This window comes from Molossus molossus, unplaced genomic scaffold, assembly GCF_014108415.1.
Source record: "Molossus molossus isolate mMolMol1 unplaced genomic scaffold, mMolMol1.p scaffold_m16_p_10, whole genome shotgun sequence".
Classification (NCBI taxonomy): domain Eukaryota; kingdom Metazoa; phylum Chordata; class Mammalia; order Chiroptera; family Molossidae; genus Molossus; species Molossus molossus.
In genome coordinates this window covers 1,842,579-1,855,194 of record NW_023425345.1, presented here as the reverse complement: position 1 = coordinate 1,855,194, position 12,616 = coordinate 1,842,579, and positions in this window count along the sequence as shown.

The window sequence follows — 12,616 nt, the reverse complement described above, 5'->3', positions numbered from 1 at the left end:
TGCTTGGGTTCTAAGGTGAGCTGGCCTGAGTTCGAATCCCGACTTCCCAACTTCCCAGCCGTGACTCCCTGCCCGGGGCCTCAGTTTCCTTCTCTATAAAAAGTGTAGGGGCAGCTCATAAAAAGATCAAAAACTGACTTAAGAGACTGAAATGAGGCTGACGTGGGACAAGGCATGTGGAACCATTCAGCACAGCCTGGCAATCGTAAAGTTCAAGACTTGTGACCTTGATGAGGGAGACAGAGGGAACAGTGAAAAGCAGGGGCCCCGGAGAGTTGACATCCTAGCTCCACTGTGCCAACTGTGTGGCCGTGGGCGAGTTACACAACCTCACCGGGCCTCAGTTTCTTTAAAAATGGGAATATTAATGACATTTCCCACATCATCTGGTTGTGTTGGGGGTTAAATTAGTCAGGTCTGGCGTTGATAACAACGCCCAGCACCAGTAAACAGCATTCGCTCACTTCTTACTCTCTAAAGCAACAGGCCCAAGCTCGAAGCAGCCTTGACCGCAAGCCTGGGAGCCCGAGGCTGCTAGCCTACAAGCCTTAGTTGGTGGCAGTAATGGGCAAGTGAAGGGGGAGGGGGCAGCTGGACCATCAGAGTCCAGGATTATCCTGGAGGCCACAAGTAGGGCCCACCTGGAGAGAGGGGTGAGGAGACACTCAGAGGGGCCTTTCCTGCTCCCCCCCCCCCGCAGCTTTAGTAGTTCCCAACTTTCCCATTTCCCTGCCTGTAGCAAGGATCAGTATTTAAGAGTGTCTTTAGTTGGCCATGTTTGTCTGTTTTCACCCTCTCTCCACATAAACTCTGTGAGGATGGAGATTTTTTTATCTGTCTGGATCCTTGCTGTACCCCCAGCATCTAGCGCAGAGCTGAGCACATAGTAGGTACTCAACAAACATTTGCTGCTGGGAAAAAACTCTCAGATGGTAACAATTAGCTAGAAGGGCGGGATGGCATAGCCCACTGCCGATAGGCAGCTCCCCCTCCCGGAAGATAGCCCAGTCCAGCTGCTGTCCCCATGTTATCTTGGTGCCCCCAGAGTGGGGTCAGGAGGCCACAGTCCTCCCTGTTCTGCAGCCAGGAAGCATGTCACCGTCACTGCAGTGCAACTGGGCCTCTTGAACGAGGGAGGGACCCAGGCAATTTTCTGGCTCACAGCTCATTCCAGAGCTGCCTGGTGACACAGACAGGCCTGCAGGCCCGGGAAGGCCCTGTTCCAGCAGATACAGCTGGGACTCCCATCCTGGAGCCTGGCAGGGCTTCTCCACCCCCAGGGCCTGGAGGGGCTTCCCGGATGAGCCCGCTCCCCAGCCACAGGCCCTCACGTGTGCATGGCACTCCCCCGTTACAGCTTACAGAGTGCGTTCACAGACATTATCACATTGCTCCTAAACGCCCCCTAAAAACCACAATAAATCTCTCGCTCTGGCTCCGGAGCCCACCGGCTGCTTGCTTCCTAATCAGTGAGCAGAGGGCCTCAGGGCTCAGAGCCTGCCAAAGCCAGCCAGCAGGGACAGAGGGGGTCCACGTGGGCGGGTGGCAGGTGGCGGGTGGCAGGCCCAGGGTGGCAGACCCAGCTGGGGCACTGCAGGAACAGGGAGGAGGAGCAAGCCCTGAGGCCCGGCCCCTGAGGTCTCCCGGGAGAGCACTGCTGGCGGGACTTGAGGGGAGCAGATCAGAACCTGCCCGAGCAGTGGAGCAAAGGTTAGGGAAGGGCCCGGAGGGCTCCCCAGCGTGTAGGAGCACCACCAGGCAGGTGGGCTCCCGGCCAGTGGGGCCAGGGACGGTCAGCCCCAGCTGGCTTCTCACCTGCTTCTCTCCACCCCCCAGGTAACCGCCTCCACCAGCCCCCCAGTGTGCCAGGCCTGCGCCCATGCTTCCTGTGCCCGATGCCTTGACTGCCTTTTGAAACCCTAACCCTCTCTGAAGGAGTTCAGAACTCCGCCACCTATAGATCCCTCCCCAGCTTCTGGAGGCTGCACCCCAGGCTCCCCAGCTGGCTGGGGCCCCCCTCTCCTGCAGTCACAAGCAACGGCATGAGGCTGGAGGCCGCTAGTGGGCAAACACCCAGCCCAAGGCGAGACCCCGCGGGACGGCCCCGCCAGCACTGTTTTCAGCCCAGCACTCAGCCCGGGGCAGCCCCAGAGAAAGACCCCCCCCCCCTAAATGTCTGAGCCAGATCAGCCAGCAGCCGTGGTTGGGTTTTGTTTTTTTACTACTTCCCTTGATTCTCAAAGTTATAGGATCTCAACTTACAAGCTGTGGAAAGTTCAGGAAAGTTTAAATAAGCAGGGCGAGGGAGGGCCTGGCCCGAGGGGCTGCGGCTGCCCTGGCAGGCGTCCTCCCGCTGCACAGGCCCGTCTCCCTGCGGCGTCTGGGGAGCCTGGGGCTCGACCTCTGAGCCCAGCCAGAGGCGCCTGATCTGTCACAGCCGTGGTTGTGGCGGTGTCACAGCAGGCGTGGAACAGGTGGTGGCTTCTCTGCGGTCACCCCTCAAAGGATCGGCATTTTCCCCTTTCCTTGATATGAAAGCCAGCTGCTGGGCCTGAGCCCTGGTGGGTGGAGGCACCATAGTCTTGTGAAGTGTTGCCATGTGGTGTCTGAGGTGGGTCCAGGCAGTGGGTTGGAGGGAGCGGGAGGTGGAAGGGAACTTCTGGGGCCTCGGGGCAGACCCCAGGACGAGGAGCACAGAGCTCAGGGAGCCCCGGGCCCAACCCCTCGGCCTGGTGTCCCAGATCCTTTCTCCTGATAAGGAACCTGTATCCAGAAATATAAAGAACTCTTGCCCCGGCCGGTTTGGCGCAGCAATTAGAGCGTCGGCCTGCGGTCCAGAGAGACCAGGGTTCAGTTCCCGCTGAGGGCACGTATCTTGGTTGCAGTTTGTCCCCTGCCCTGGTTGGTCGTGCAGGTGGCAGCCACTCGATGTGTCCCTTTCACGTCGATGTTTCTCTCTCTCTCTCTCTCTCTCTCTCTCTCTCCCTCCCTCCCTCCCACTCTGTCTGAACAAAAAATGGAAAAATGTCCTCGGGTGAGGATAAAAAACAAACAAACTTACCAGTCAACAATAAGAGGACAAATAACCCATTTTAAAACGGGCAAGAAATATGAACAGACATTTCTCCAGAGAAGATATACAATGGCAAGTAAGCACATGAAAAGATGCCAGCACCGCCCTGGCCGGTTTGGCTCAGCAATTACAGCATTGGCCTGTGGATGGGAGAGACCCGGGTTCGATTCCTCCTAAGGTCACGTTGCAGTTTGCAGTTTGTCCCAGGCCCCGGTTGGGGTCGTGTGGGTGGCCAGTCGATGTGTCTCTCTGACACTGATGTTTCTCTCCCTCTCTCCCTCCTGCTCTATCTGAAGATAAATGAAAAAAAAAAAAATGTCCTTGGGTGAGGATAAAAAAAAAGAAAGGAAGGATGACAACACCAGCAGTCACTAGTCAAAGCCACAGTGCGATGCCATTCCTCTCCCACCAGGATGGCTGTCACCAAAAGGCAGGCGGTAACGAGTGTTGGCCAGGGTGTGGGGAAGTCGGAACCCTCCTGTGCTGCTGAGGGGCTATGAGATGGGGAAGCCACTGTGGAAAACCATCCCTCAGACGGCTAAACAAAATTACTCGGTAACCGCGCAATTCCGCCGCTCAGTATCCACTCACGAGAAATGAAGAAACATGTCCACACAACTCGGACAGAAGGTGTACAGCAGCATTATCCGCAACGTGGACGCTCACCAACAGATGGATGTCTAGATAAACAAAATGTGGAGATGTGGTATATCCATACACTGGAATACTATTTGGCCATAAAAAGGAATGAAATACTGCCCGGCCGGTTTTGCTCAGCGGTTAGAGCGTCGGCGGTCCAGAGAGACCCGGGTTCGGTTCCCACTAGGGGCGCGTACCTCGGTTGCGGTTTGTCCCCGGCCCTGGTTGGGTCGTGAGGGTGGCAACCAGTCGGTTTGTCCTTTTCACATCAATGTTTCTCTTTCTCTCTCTCCCACTCTATCTGAAGATAAATAGAAAAATATCCTCGAGTGAGGATAAAAAAAAAAGGAACGAAGTACTGATTCATGCTACAACATGAAAGATTCAATCATAAAAATAACAACAGCAACAACAAAAACATAACGCTCAGTGAAAGAAGCCAGAGCACAAAAGGCCACATAGTGTCTGATTCCGAAGGTCCAGAATCGGCAAAGCCATAGAGACAGGAAGTACATGAGTGGCCACGGGCTGGGAGCAGGAATAGAGAGTGATGCTAATGGGTATAGAGTTTCTTTGGGGTGTGATAATAATGTTCTGGAATTAGATAGTGGTGATGGTTGCACAGCTCTATAAATATACTAAAACCACTGAGTTGTATACTTCAAAATGGTGAATTTTATGGTATGTGAGTTGTATCTCAAGAAAGCTATTTAAAACAAATGATAGGGTCCCATCTCAGTCTACACCACAGGCCCCCAGGGGCTGGCCCTGCCCCTCCCAAGCCGGGACACTGGTGGGGTACGAGGTAGCAGATGCCCTGATGTCGCCCAGGATCCTGCTTCCTCCACCAGGTCCAGCTCAGGCCTGCCTCAGCCTTTGGCTCTGGCCACGCCTTCTTCCTGAAACACTCTCCCCACCTGCTGCTCATGCTCTGGATCTCAGCTCAGACACCTGGTCCTCGGAGAGGCCTCTCCTGATCCCGGGACTGATTCTCTTCCCCTCACAGTGCCCAACCTGCGATGCAATCGTGGTGCCAGCGCGGAGTAGGTGCACAGTACCCCTTACCCAATGAGTGCGGCAAGAACAAGAACTCTGTCTGAGGCTAGGGGTCGGGAGGGCTGAGGAGGGCCTGTGCCACGGAGGCGTTCGTTAGGGCGGTGGGTAGCCACAAAGATGAGGAAGGTGACATGACACACTCAGGTTCCAGAATGATCCCTTTCACTCTTCTACAGGGGATGAGCCAGCGCTCCAAGGCTGGACATGAAGCCAGGAGAAGGCGATGCCCTTAGTCCACGTTTGCAGATGAGGGGCCCGGCCTGGGGCAGGCCGCACAGGTACGAGGGGGGGCACACTGGGGAGGAATCTGGGAGCCAAATCAAAGCACCTCGGAGACGGCACCAGTGGAGGGGAGAGGGAGTCCAGGACGGTGCCAGCTCCCGTGGTGCAGGGGGCTGGGGAGGAATGGGGACATTTCCGGAGCAGAGCATCACAGGAGGAGCACCCCTGGTGTAAGGTGCTCTGAGGGGCCGACTGTGGGACCTGAACAGGCACTACCACCCCCACGTACCAGATGAATCTAGTCGCCCCTGTGGTGCTTCCCACGTCCACCTTCCTTGACTCCCCATTTTTCTGGATCAGGTACAGGCACCCTGTTCTGACCAAGGCCACAGCCTCCTCCCTGGCCTCCCCACCTTGAACCACTTGCCTTTTCTCATTTGTCCTCTGTGGTTCCACCAGCACAGGGTGAGTCATTACTAGCTCAGAAACCTTCGATGGCTCCCCGTTGCCCTCAGAACAAAGGCTAGAGCTCCAGAGGGGTTCACCTGGCTTTGCAGCCTCCCTCCCCGCCACACCCTGTTCCACACATCCTCCCCTACCTCCTGTCTTTGGGTGTACTATGCTTCACCAGATGCCCTTGCCCCGTCTCTACAGGTATGAAGTCCACCTCCTCGGGCCCCTCCCTCCCTTAGCCTTGCCAGCACGGAGCCATCAGCTCTGCCAGGCTTTTCTGGCACTCAAACCAGGAGGCATGACCCGACCAGGGTTTTTACTGATAGCGACTTTATTTGAACTGACTCAGAAATATTCAACAATCAAATCACATGTAGTCACAAACTTGTTGAGTGACCTGAAGTTGAAAAGAATTGAATATCCTTTGGTCTTATTCTGCCCCATGGAGAAGTTGCTACAGGCTCAGACACACTGGATGTCAAGTCCATGAGCAGGGACCTGTCTGTCGAGTTCATGGACGTAGCCCTGGTGCCTGGGACAGTGCCCAGGTAGGTGGGAAGGACGGTGGATGGACAGGAAGGTAGGGACAGGGAAGAGTTGGGTAGCTGTGTGGGTGAATGGATGGGTAGGAGGGCGAGAGGGGAGGGTTCATAGCGGCCCATGGGCCCCTTTATGTCCAGAGCACAGAGAGGATCACCCTTCCCGGGGCCGGCCTGGGAGCCATGTAGCCCCATGGATGCCGAGAGAACCACTCCAGCCCCCCTGAGGGCCTCCCCCGAGCCTCTAGGCCAGCAAATGGACCGGAACTCTCTGGAGTCGTCCTCGACACCGCCCCTCCCTCACACACACACACTCCATCAGCAAATCCTGTTAGATTATTTTCAACAGCCTCCCATCCGTCTCCCTAGTGCTGCCCTTGACCCTCCCCCAGTCTATTCTCAAATCAGCAGCCAGAGGGATCCTTTTAAATGGCGAGTCCAGGAGGCCTCACCATCTGGCCCCCATTTCCTCTCTGAGCTCATCTGCTCCCACCTCCTCCCCCTCACTCCCCTGCAGCCACACGGGCCTCCTCTTCCTCCAGCGTGCGAGCCACGCTCCAGTGCCAGGCCTTGCCGGGCTGTCCCCTGGCTGGAATGCTCTTCCCCAGGCAGCCACCTGACTGCCCTCTCGCCTCCCTGCAGCCTGTGCTCAAGTGTCACTTTCTCAGTGAGAACTTTTTTGGACACCTTATTCATTGGAAAAAGAAAAAAATTAACCCCTTGTTTCCCTCCCGTTTTATTTTTCTTCTGAGCACTTATTGCCCTGACCAATAATATATTTTACTTTCTTATTATGTATTTTTGTCTGTGTTTCTCCAGTAGAATGGGATCTCCATGAAGTCTGTCCACTGCTGTGTCCCAAGCACTGAGCACAGGGTCTGCAGGGCACATGTGCAGAATGAATGAATGAATGAATGACTGAATGAATGATTGCACCTTTGCGGGGCCCAGGTTTGCTCCTCCTGGGCTCCCTGCCCTAAGCTCAACGCCCACACAGGTCCCTCTTGCCCCGTCACTGTCTTCACCCCAGTCCAGAAGCCCCTCAGGAACTGCCTCCCCTCGCCCTCCGCCGCTCAGTCTCAGGGGCTGCCGCATGGGCACAGCCACAGAGGCTCCAAGTCAAGTTCAAGGGAAGACAACCAGGACCGGTTCAGAACCATTTACACGGCACCTTTCCCAGCGAGCAGGGGGCCTCAGCAGCCGGGACTCCTCCAGACACCATCCCCAGCCACCAGTGGACATTCCCCTGCCCCTGCCCCCTGCCCCCTGCCCCCGCCATTAGTCCTCCACATTCACTTCCCTACTCAAGCCTCAGTCCAGCCTCGCCGGTTAGACAGAGTGAAATGACTGGGGTTGCAGGGTCACGGAACAAATGAAGAAACCGGAGCTCAGAGGTGCCCAAGGCCCCCAGCAAAGACCCAGGCTTTCCTGGTGCGGGGGCCCGGTGAGACCAGATGGCACTGGGCACACTGAGCCAAGGGTGGGGAGTCTCACCCGACCCCAGGAGTGACGAGCCGGCCTGAGCTGCAGCGCCAACGGGCGGGAACCGAGGCCCAGGTGTGCCGAGCAGCCGCGGCTCCCCTCAGCATTTCACAGGGGCTTCGCGGGGTGCGCGGTGCAGAGTCCTGGCTCTGGAGGCCTGGGGAACCTGCTGGCCGTGGAGGTCACGTGTGTGCGCATGTATGTGCATGTGTGTACTTGTGTGCGTGTGTGAGTGTATTACATAGGGCACAGGACTCAGGAACAGACAGATCACTGTGGGCCTCCAAACCCAAGTCATCTCACCTCAGTGACATCAGGGGGTGGCCTAGAGATGGGAGAGGGCACCCAGGACGGAGAGAAAGGAGTGTCCGGACCATTCAACCAGGGGCATAGCAGGACACAGTCCTAACCAACGCATAGCACAGCCAAGTCCACCAGACCCAAATACAAAAACCAACTCAGCCCCGGCCAGTTTGGCTCAGCGGTTAGAAGATCGGCCCACGGACCAAAGAGTTGCGGGTTCGATTGCTGGTCAAGGGCACATGCCTCCGTTGCAGGTTCAATCCCCGGCCCTGGTCAGAGTCGTGCAGGAGGCGGCCAACTGATGTGTGTCTCTCTCTCCCTCCTGCCCTCCCACTCTATCTAAAAAATCAATTGAAGAATATCCTCAGGTGAGGACTTCTAAAAAAATGACTCAGCTGCTCATTTACTGGGTTTCAGGCCGGCGGCCTCGTCTGTCTGCGCCTCAATTATATATTATCTGCCAAATGGGTTTAATGTGGTGAAGATCAAACAAGATGATGTAGGTATTCAATACATGATAACAATTTAGGCTGCTGGTAGTTTTATTAGAGCTAACATCTGCACAGGAGAACGAGCCACCCATTCATTCCGGAAGCAATCACTGAGCCCCATTTCTGCCCTGCCATGAACAGGGCACCAGACACAAAGCCTTGCCCTCAAGGGACTCACAAATGATAATGATAATGTGCTCCGGTGTGTCCCAGCTGGCTGACTTGCAGAGGCAGTAGGTTTGTTGCTTTATAAGCACAATCTCATTCAGTCCCTTAGAGAACCCTGTGAGTCGGGGCTGCTACTTGTCATCCCACAGATGAAAAAACAGAGAGGTGAAGTAACTGGTCCATCGGCACCCAGCAGGAGAGGCGCAAAGCCAGGATTTGAAAGGAGGGACTTACCACCACACTCGGAACAGAAACCTGCACAACCAGGGTCGTTGCACAGATCAAGGCAGCACTTGGAGCTGTGGGAAGAGGGTTTTGAGAGAGGTGGCTCAGGAAGGGACTGGCAAGGAACACCAACAATCAGGGACTTAAAGACAAGAAGGCTTGGCCCTGGCAGATTTGGCTCAGAGGTTAGAGCTTTGGGCCGTGGACCGGAGAGTCCTGGGTTCGGTTCCCACTAAGGGCACGTCCCTCGGTTGCAGTTTGTCCCCGGCCCCGGTTGAGGTCGTGTGGGTGGAAACCACTCAGTGTGTCTCTCTCACATCGATGTTTCTCTCTCTCTCTTCCTCCGTCTTTCCCTCCCACTCTATCTGAAGATAAATGCAAAAAAAAAAAAGTGTCCTCTGGTGAGGATAAAAAAAAAAAAGACAAGAAGGCTTGGGCAGCAGGAGAAGGGGAAGGGCGGCTAGGCAGGCAGGACAGCTTGGGCAAAGGCCCAGAGTGGGGACAGGGCAGGCAACCCAGGCCCGGCTCCTGGTTCCAACCTCCTAGCTGATGCTGTTCTCAAAGGCCCACTAACATCCTCTGGCCTTTGCCTATGCTGATCCCTGTCTATATGCTGTTCCCCTTATTCTTCTCCCTTCCAGGTTCAGTGCTGGCAGGGCAGGGTTTGGAAACAGACTTGTGGGTTCCCAACCATGTGCCTTTCCTGCTGCACTGCCCGGTCTCACAGAGAGGATGAGACTTAAGCCTAGTGACCCAAGATGGACAGGAATCTGCAGAAAGAACATGGTGAATGGGGAACAGAATGTGCAAAGAAAGACATGAGGGCAGAGCCAGGACTGTGCCTGGATCTGCCCCCCTGCACAGTCACAGCCCCCCCCCCAGCCCATCACATTCCAGGGCCCCGAAGCCAATACCTGTTCCTCTGCCCTGCCCAGGGCCTGGCAGGATATTGGCAGAGAATGCTCAGGCCGTGGGATGGTACTCAGGCTCTCACAATGCTCAGCCAGATTGCATCTCCCTGTGCCTTGGCCTTCTCTCCTATAATATGAGATTGCAGGTCCCATCTCCAGAATTATTTTTATTTATTTATTTTAAATAAATATTTTTAATACTTACCCGAGGGTATGTTATTGTTGACTTTAGAGAGGAAAGGAGAGGGAGAGAGAAAGAGAAAGGAAGAGAAACATCGATGTCAAAGGGAAACGCAGTCGGTTGCCTCCCACACTGGTGGATTGAACCTGCAACCCGGATATGTGCCCCGACCAGGAACCCAACTCAAGCCAACCGAATCACACCTGCCAGGGCTCAAGAATTATTTGAGTGAAGGTGAGGAAAGTCCCTAACAGAGTCGGTAGTGGCTCAACAAACATCAGTTGCTTGGAGAACCCTGACAGCCCACTGGTCCTGGCGTTGAGCCATCCCCTAGCTGGGAGCCAGGCAGCTCCGCAAGGCAGGGAGGCTCAGGGTGTAGCTTGGGTGGGGCTGTGATTAGAGCAGTGAGGTTGTTCTAAGTTGAAATGGGAGCTCTGCCTCCTGGAGGCCCCATGTCTGCCCTCCATGCGTTCCAAATGTCATCGTAGGGCCTCCCAGTTACTCAAGGTGCTGGCCATGACCCAGCCCAGCTGACAGATGAGACCGAGAGGCAGATGTCAAGGGCTGGCCAGCTCCCAGCCTGGACCCCAGTTCCGCAGACAGGGAGGCAGCGGGGGTTTGCGGGGCTGCTCACAGAGCTATTGCAGGTGGTGGCCCCGTTCCCACTCTGTCCACAGAGCCTGGCTGTTATAGGGGAAGCTTGGGAGCTCCAGGAGGGGACAGTGGCACTTACTGGGCACCTACGGTGGGCCAGAAAAGGGCTGGGAACTTAACAGCTCTCCTTAACTGCCTTAACTGACACAGGTAGTAATATCGCCATTTCACAGATGAGGAAGCTGAGGCTCAGGGAGGTCAAAGAAACGTGGACTTGAGCCCCTTTGACCTTAACCTCCCCTCCTCCACACGCAGAGGTTGTTGACTGCAGCGGGGCTCCTGCAAGCCTCCCCCTGGGCAGCCTGAGAGCAGCTGTCAGTGGGAGCTGGGGCTGGCCCTGAGACTCCCTCCTTCGGCACAGCTGAGAGCACGCGGGCAAGGCCCTGCCCACGGCAGCCTCCGGACAGAGCAGAGTAGGACGGCCCAGTCAACCGGTGGCCCTCCCTGGGTAACTGCTCCGCTCTGAGCTCGGCTTCCTGGGCTGTCAAATGGGGACAACGACAGCCCTGCGTGAGGGATAGTTGTGAGGCTTTAGGGAGTCACTAACCCTAGAAAATTCCAGGCGCATCCAGAGTCTTCAGAGAAGCTCTAGCCAAGGAGAGAGGCTCAGAGAACTTTCCAGAGGCCTGACTCACCTTCCCAAAGGAGGAAGTGGCCTCGATGGGAGCACCCCTGTGGTGGGGGGCTGGGACTCAAGGTCAGAGCCTGGCTCCCCCAGAACTGACGCCATCTTACCCAGCCCACCCAGAGGAAGTGGTCAGTCTTGCTAAAGGGAGTGGGGCCAGCAGGTCCGGGTTCAAGTCCTCCATCTGCCATTTATCAGCCAAGTGCTGATGTAGCTACTGGTTACCTCTCTGCTGAGTCTTGGCTTCTCCCGCTTCAAGGAGGGACCTGTCTCTCAGGGCGGTGGTGCTCAGCAGTGTGAAGCCAAACTTTGGCAGCTCCTCGAGTGCAGAACTGAGCATGCCCCAGGCCTGTCCCCCACGGGACATCTAGGCCACCCCCATCATTGTCGTGCCTGCCTCTCTGCTCATCGAGGGATAAACTGGAGAAATGCAGCCTGGGAGAACGGCCTCATGTCTTTGCCCATTCTGTCCCCGCTGCTGACCATGCTCTTCCCGGCAGACTTCTCTCTACCCTCAGTCCCTCTAGGCTTATCTCACCCTCCCTGTGTGGCCGCGGGAGAAGTCAGGGGTCCACCGATGGGAAAACTGAACCATGGAGAGAACTGAAGCTCGGGGGTCACTGGGATCCAAGCCAGGCTCCCCTGTTCCTCCCGGCCCCTCAAAGCGGCACTGAAGACCTTCCTCAGTGTGTCCCCACCAGCCAAGCGGCCCACACACGTGCCCTGTACATTCCCCCCATGGGGCCTGTTCCCACATGGAAACCTCACCCTGGAAAACCTGCCCTTTTCTCCACCCACGTGGTTCTTATTGACCTTTAAGGCCCCACCTACTCCTGCCTGCCCACCAGCCCCATCCTCAGCCCCCGCGCACACCCACCTGCACGCCCTCCTCCGCCCAATTCCCCTTCGCTTTCAGGTCACTGTATGCCCTTCCTCAGAAGCTGCCCCGGCGGCTGGGCCATTCCTCCTGTGAGCTCCTTCCCGGCACCACTCCACTCCACCGCGCAGTGTCTGGGCCTTTGGGAGTGGGACAGGGCAGTGTTTTTTCACATGTCACCTCAGCCCCCCTCACAGACCTGGCACAGACAAGGTGCTCAATGCTTGCTGTCCCCGTCCCTCCATGGCATCCATCCATCTGTCCTGTCACTCACCAGGAACACAGCAGTGAGAAGACTGGCTCTGGTGCAGGTTTTGCTCTGGTAACAAACACGTGCACGTGCACAATACAGTCGAGGGGGACAAGTGCTGTGAGGAGCAGCCGAGCAGGGAGAGAGCGACAGGGTGGCCAAAGAAAGGATGGGGAAGGTGGTAAGGGAAAGTCTCTCTGAGCATGTGACAGTTGATCAGCTCTCTGAAGGAAGTAAAAGGGGAAGGGATGTACATATAAGAGGAAAGGGTGTACTGGGGAGAGGAAAGCAGGTGCAAAGGTCCTGAGGCAGGAATGCATATGCTGTGTTGGAGGAATAGCAAGGAGGTCAACGGGTGAGGCAGAAGCTGAGGTCAGACAGGGAACAAGAGAGTCCACCGGCAGAACTGCTTTGACCCTGATTGGGCTGGGAGCCACTGCAGGGTTCTGGGCAGAGGCATGCAAGAT